The sequence below is a fragment of the Parasteatoda tepidariorum genome, chromosome 4 (assembly GCF_982258835.1).
Source record: "Parasteatoda tepidariorum strain Cologne lab strain chromosome 4, Ptep-v5.0, whole genome shotgun sequence".
Taxonomy (NCBI): domain Eukaryota; kingdom Metazoa; phylum Arthropoda; class Arachnida; order Araneae; family Theridiidae; genus Parasteatoda; species Parasteatoda tepidariorum.
Window position 1 is genome coordinate 84,825,527 of NC_141758.1, and position 6,000 is coordinate 84,831,526.

At 29.2% G+C, this 6,000-nt stretch overlaps 1 long non-coding RNA gene across 1 annotated transcript in view; it reads left to right on the forward strand.

Annotated features, from left to right (window-relative positions):
* LOC139425925 (uncharacterized) overlaps positions 1–5,479 on the forward strand; it is a 33,364-nt gene extending 27,885 nt beyond the window's left edge. The window contains exons 2-3 of the long non-coding RNA XR_015433162.1: positions 10–82; positions 5,410–5,479. This is a non-coding gene — a long non-coding RNA (uncharacterized LOC139425925). The remainder of the gene's footprint in view (positions 1–9; positions 83–5,409) is intronic.
* The last annotated feature ends 521 nt before the right edge of the window (positions 5,480–6,000 follow it).

The window sequence follows — 6,000 nt, forward strand, 5'->3', positions numbered from 1 at the left end:
TTCTTTTAGCCAAAGAAATTTGGTGAAACTTTGAGATGTGTGGAATCAAGTGATTCTAGTGATGATTTCTCATGCAAAGATGGTAATCCTTTATTTCTCTATAAATGCCTGTTAATCTATGAAATCAGTTGATGATTAATCATATATATATATATATATATATATATATATATATATATATATATATATATATATATATATATATATATATATATATATATATATATATATATATATATATATATATATATATATATATATATATATATATATATATATATATATATAATCGAAAAATGAAATGGCCGCATGTAAATTTTCTTGCCAATTTGTCAATTTTAAAATTTTTTTTAAAATTGACATACTGCTTCAATTTGTTTGACAACACAGTGTTCCCTTAAAAAAACTCATGTAACTGGTATAGAAAAAAATAATTAGTTTCTGTGTTTTGAGATCATCCTTTACCGGGCAGAAAGTGATTAAGATGATAAGCAATAAAAATCTGTTGCTTACAAATTAAAAATCTGTAGTTTATGAATCTAAAAAGAGCATCTCCCACAGCATCAATGCTGTCATTCATCAGGCACAGAAATGATCTGCCCGAAAGGTTCTTGTGACAAGAACAGAAAAAATTCTCAATGAACTTCATTAAACGTAACTAAACTTCATGCACTTCATGTGCTCATTAAACTTTTGCATTTTGGGTGAACTCTTTGCCAGGCATAAAGTGATTAATGTGGCAATACAAATGAAATTCTATAGATTACAAGTCAGGTGAATAAGGAGGCAACACTTCATAGCAAGAAACAATGTCTTCATTATCTGTTGCGTGAAATGAGAGAGGGCATCGTCATGCAGTTGAAGTGCTTTGTAGCTGTTAGCCAAAGACAGCACAGTGAGATGGACAGCTAGCACTGTCAACATCTCATAACATGTTTTCCAAAATTAGCTTCATATACAGAACATCTCCTTAACAACGATCCAACATTCATTTTTCAGATTCATATATCACACACAAAGCCTTATAAATCATTTCGTTACGGTTAATTCACTGACAATATTATTCTTGCATGCTGGAATTATATTTTTAACAGCAACTGCAGTTGCATGTGTCAACTAAATTTATTTTGAAAGAGGATTCCTGCTTTGATTTTGCTGAAGGAAGGAGTTGAAAAATCACAATTCAATATCACCAAATTTTTTTTACAAATGGAGGGGGGGAGGTTGCTATACACAAAATAAATAACTTTTCGTTGTTATTGAACGTTTCATTTACACCAAGTCAATTAAATAAAGTAAGAAGGGAGAAACTACTGTGACATATATTATTTAAAGTTATAGGTGGTAAGAAAACTTTAATTTTAAATTTAAATAAAAATAAGATTAAAAAAAAAAGCATTAAGGTTCTTGGTAAACATTAATTATTAGTTTCATTTCGATACTTGCTATATACCACTTTCACTTATTAAAAAGAATTTCTATCTTCTCTTTTTATTTTCTAAAAAGGCATCAGTGATGAGTTAAGTTCAAATGAAGGAACTAAAGCTGATGCGATTGATATCAGTTATGAGTTGGAGGTTCTCACTGATGAGGAACTTTTTGACATACTTGGTGTCAATGTGAGACCAATGTTGGTCGATGAAAAAGAACCACCAACTGTGGATAATTTCGTCAGCTTGGGAGAAGCATTGACGGATGATGAGCTGCTTGATATGCTCCATGTCAACTTAAAATCAATGTTGACTGATAAAAATGAGCAGGCAAATATGGAAAATTCAGTCGATTTTGGAGAAGTATTGACTGATAGAGAATTACTTGATATGCTTGATGCACTTATTGGGCCAGAGGTTATTTCAACTGAGTCGCAAAATGAGCACTCTTCACCTGGCAAAGAAGTTTGCATCGCAAGCACTGAAAATGATTCTTTGGATCAAATTACTAAAAACATAGGCTTCATCATCGAGCATCTAACTGATGTATTTATTGCTGCTAAAAAGAGCGGAAGCCTGATAGTGGAAATCGATGATCCTAATTTTGATCATGTGGTAGAAAAGTTAGGGCTTACAAACCCTTGTCAAATCGAATTTTTGGATTTGATATTTGATGTTTCAAAGGAAATATTGATGGATTTATATCGGTGAGTAAAGAACTTTCTTTTAAAAATTCTAATGCAGAATTGAAGGGCTTGGAGCTATATAAATATATGCCACATTTTCAAATTGTTCAGGAGAGTGTTTTTAGTGCAAAGTTTTGCAGTTTTCATGTAGGCAATAAGACGTTTCCCTTCATTGAGTCCTTATTTAGTTGAAAAATTGGAAAATCTTACAATACTTAACTGAAAGAAATACTAAGAAATAGTCTCATTTGGGAAAAGTATGGTTTACCACAAATTTTCCTCAATCCTTCAACTAAATTTAAAGACATAATATTTTAAAGTTAAAATTTGCATCAGAACACCACATTTAGAATTTCTTAACTGTAAAATTCGTATAAAGCAACTATTGCTTATAGCTTTTTTTTGTTCCACAATATTATTTTTATTATTAATATTTAAAAATATACAGTTTTGTGGACCAAAAGTTCTGGTCCAAAGAAACTAAATCTTTATGTCTGTATTGATGTTGTCCGGATTTCTTTTCTTTCACAGCACTATATTTTTAAAAACACTCCGTGTAACATTTATTTTAAATCATATTACTGACAAAAGTTAAAAGGAAAATTGAATTCTCCTTTAAAAAGAATTATAACTAATAACTCCATAAATTGATATTTTTTATAATAAAAATGGAAAAAAAGGTATTTTGTACGTGTATGAACACAAAAAATTAGGTTTCTAGAATCAAAAATAAAAATAAAAAATTCTTATGAGGTTTTTTGTTTATTTGAGTTTTAAATATTTAAATCTTTACAGTCATATTAAATTTATACACATTTGCTACACTGGTCCGAATTATTTTTTTGCAAGATGAACACAGCTAAAGGGCAACGATGAAAATAAAATTATCTCTTAAGAAGAAAAATAATATTATACATAAATCATACAGATTTCTGAAGTCCATTCTCTAAGATTAGAATGACACAGAGCAGACATACGACTGTAGAAGTAAAAAGCCTTCGTAGATAGAGCAGACAAACAATAGCAACTGGTTCAATACAGAGCGAGTTTATTTTTTAATGAATTAGTTTTTTAATCATGATGTTTTAACTTCTAATCATAATTAGCCCTGCTATAACTTGATTTTTGTGATACAGTGAAAAAATAAAAGTTTTTACACTTAAATCTCATTCAAACTTTTCAAAAATTTTCTTCCAAACTTTTTTTTAATAATCTATAAGTTCTTTTTCTTCACATTTTGCCTAAATTGGATAAAGAAGCTTTTTATAACTTAAATATTCTTTTAAATATTTTATAATAGAAGTACTTAAAAATATCTCACAGGTGAATGTTAGCTTTTACAAATATTTGCGTTGCTGAATGTCCGAAAACGTTAATAAGTGAAAAAAAAATTCAATTTACTTTTCACCATCAGCATCAATGCATGCAGAATAGTGCAAAGAAATGATATTTAACAAATATTCCAAACGTTCTTCAAAATCGTTCTTTATTCTATTTCTGGACTTAAACTGTGTCATCTAGTTAAAATAATTTCCTAACATTTATTTAACATCTCTTTAGAGAAACACAAGAAATGCCTCAACCATGGCTAAAGCCAAAGAGGTTAACTCCTGAGCCAACTTTCCCGTGCGACAAAGATAAAATATTGCCCGTGCTTCAGAGAGAAGTGGAAAAAGCTTTAGGGCTCTTACCTAAACATCAAATAAATGCATGGGAAAAGAAGCGACCAACATGGTCTACAATGAAACTTGGCTGCGAGGAGAGAGATCTTGTGGATACTATTTTAATAAGTGAGATCAGAAAGGAAGAGCCAGATTGGATCAATTATGATCAAGAGGAAGTAATGGTTCAAGTGCAAATAGCCGATTCCATTTTGGAATTATTGATAGATGATACCATTACTACTCTGAAAAAACTAGAGGAAAATCTAGATAGTCAAACATCTGGCTTTCCTTGATTGGAAGAGTGGGTTGTATTAAAATTACTTATCTGGATTTTACAAATGGACTGGAATTGGATTTGATAAATGGACTGGAACTGGATTACAGAAATTGTGATCAAGATTAAGTAGCGGCCAAGTTCTAAACAGCCGATTTCTTACTTGATCTTTTGATAATTACAAAAATGAAAAAAAAATGAATTGTAATCAGACTGCATAAATTCTGATCAAGTTGGAGTAATGATCAAATTTGAAATACCCACTTGAAAAAGCAGATCTAAAATATTAACAGGTAAATATTTTGTTTTCATTGGTATGAACGGTGTATTATATTTAATTACGATATATATTTTTTTGCTATTCTAAATTACTATGGCTACATGGTGTTGCAAATCTGCATGGCTGCATGGTGTTGTCATTGTTGTATAAACTTATTTAAAAATGGAACTCGATCCACATTCCGCATACGGTTAGAAAGCCACAGCTAGCTTATTATTACTTATCCTTTGAAGCGATATTTTTGGGCAAATGAGTGTTTGTTATCAAAAAAAAGTATGGTTTCAACTCTAACTAACTGATTGTAAAGGTTTTTATCTTCATTTGTTAATTTATTTAAATATATGATTAATTTTGCTACAGGATAATTTTAGCAGAATAAATTACTAAATTACGCATACACAAGAGTTGCGGATCATCATGTATTTTTTACAAGCAAATGGCGTCTTTTAACTTGTTACAACTCAAAACACCTGCGATTCAAATTAGTCCTCACTTTAATTAGTGTGACTAGACAACAATCGTTAACAACAACCAGAATATAAATAAAATGGATCTAAAATAGGAATAATTTAACAATCAATGACGTTAACTCATGTTCGACTTTGTTAAGAAAATTCAAATAACATTAAAGGTAATTAAATCTGCAAAAATTATTTCTAACACTTAAAATTATTTTACTATTTACACTATTACATTATTTTAATAATTTACACTATTTTTAATTCTTAATTGTACTATCCTAAGTAAATTTGAAATTTGATCCTTAGTAACAAATTGCAGAATTCAGGCCACTGGGCCAAGCATTAGAAAGTGCACAACGAATTGTAAGGTGAGGATTTAGGGGAACACAACAGCTCTTAATTACAGAGTTGAGTGAAAAATAAACAAAACAAAATATATTTTTGAAAATGCTCTCCTCTTTAGTTTTTGCGAAATGCTCTGAGAGATTTGTAATATAGATTAAGAACTTGATGTTGTTTTTTAATATCATTTAAATAAATAGATGGACCTCTAATGTTTCTATTAAAAAATGTATTTAAAGAAACTGATTCTATTTCTTTATTATCTTCTTTAGAATATAAAGATTCCATAGCTACAGAAAAATCTTTCAATTTCTGCAAAAAAAAAAAAAAAAAAAAAAAAAAAAACATAATTTCAAAAAAAAAAAAAAAAAAAAAGAAGGAAAGAGTTACACCCATCTAAAGTTACATATGATTCGAAGATAAAAATTCCAAAGCTGCAGAAGATCAATTTAATTTCTAGATAAGAAAATTCATAACACGTGACTATTGTAAAAAAAAAATTGTTTCAAAATTCAAAATATTAATGAAATAATAATAAATAAAAAAAAACAAAAAAAGAATTCTGACTCTCTGTTTTTATTTCCTAGCTTTAAGTTTTCAAATAAGTGGTTAGTTTAGTACTTTTCCGTTTTACCTGCCCAAGTGATAAAGTTCTACAGTTTTTCTTATTATTAATATTTCAGGTGACAGCTAATTTAGGAATTCGTATTTACTTATCATGCTATACGGCAGAATAATCGTCAAATTTGCAACAAAAGAAGGGGGAGGGGATTAATTCGAAGAGTTTAACTCCTAGTATATCTCTAAATGCATTTTTAGTTTCAAATTTAAAATCCATTTGGAGCTACAGATCACGCTACTGA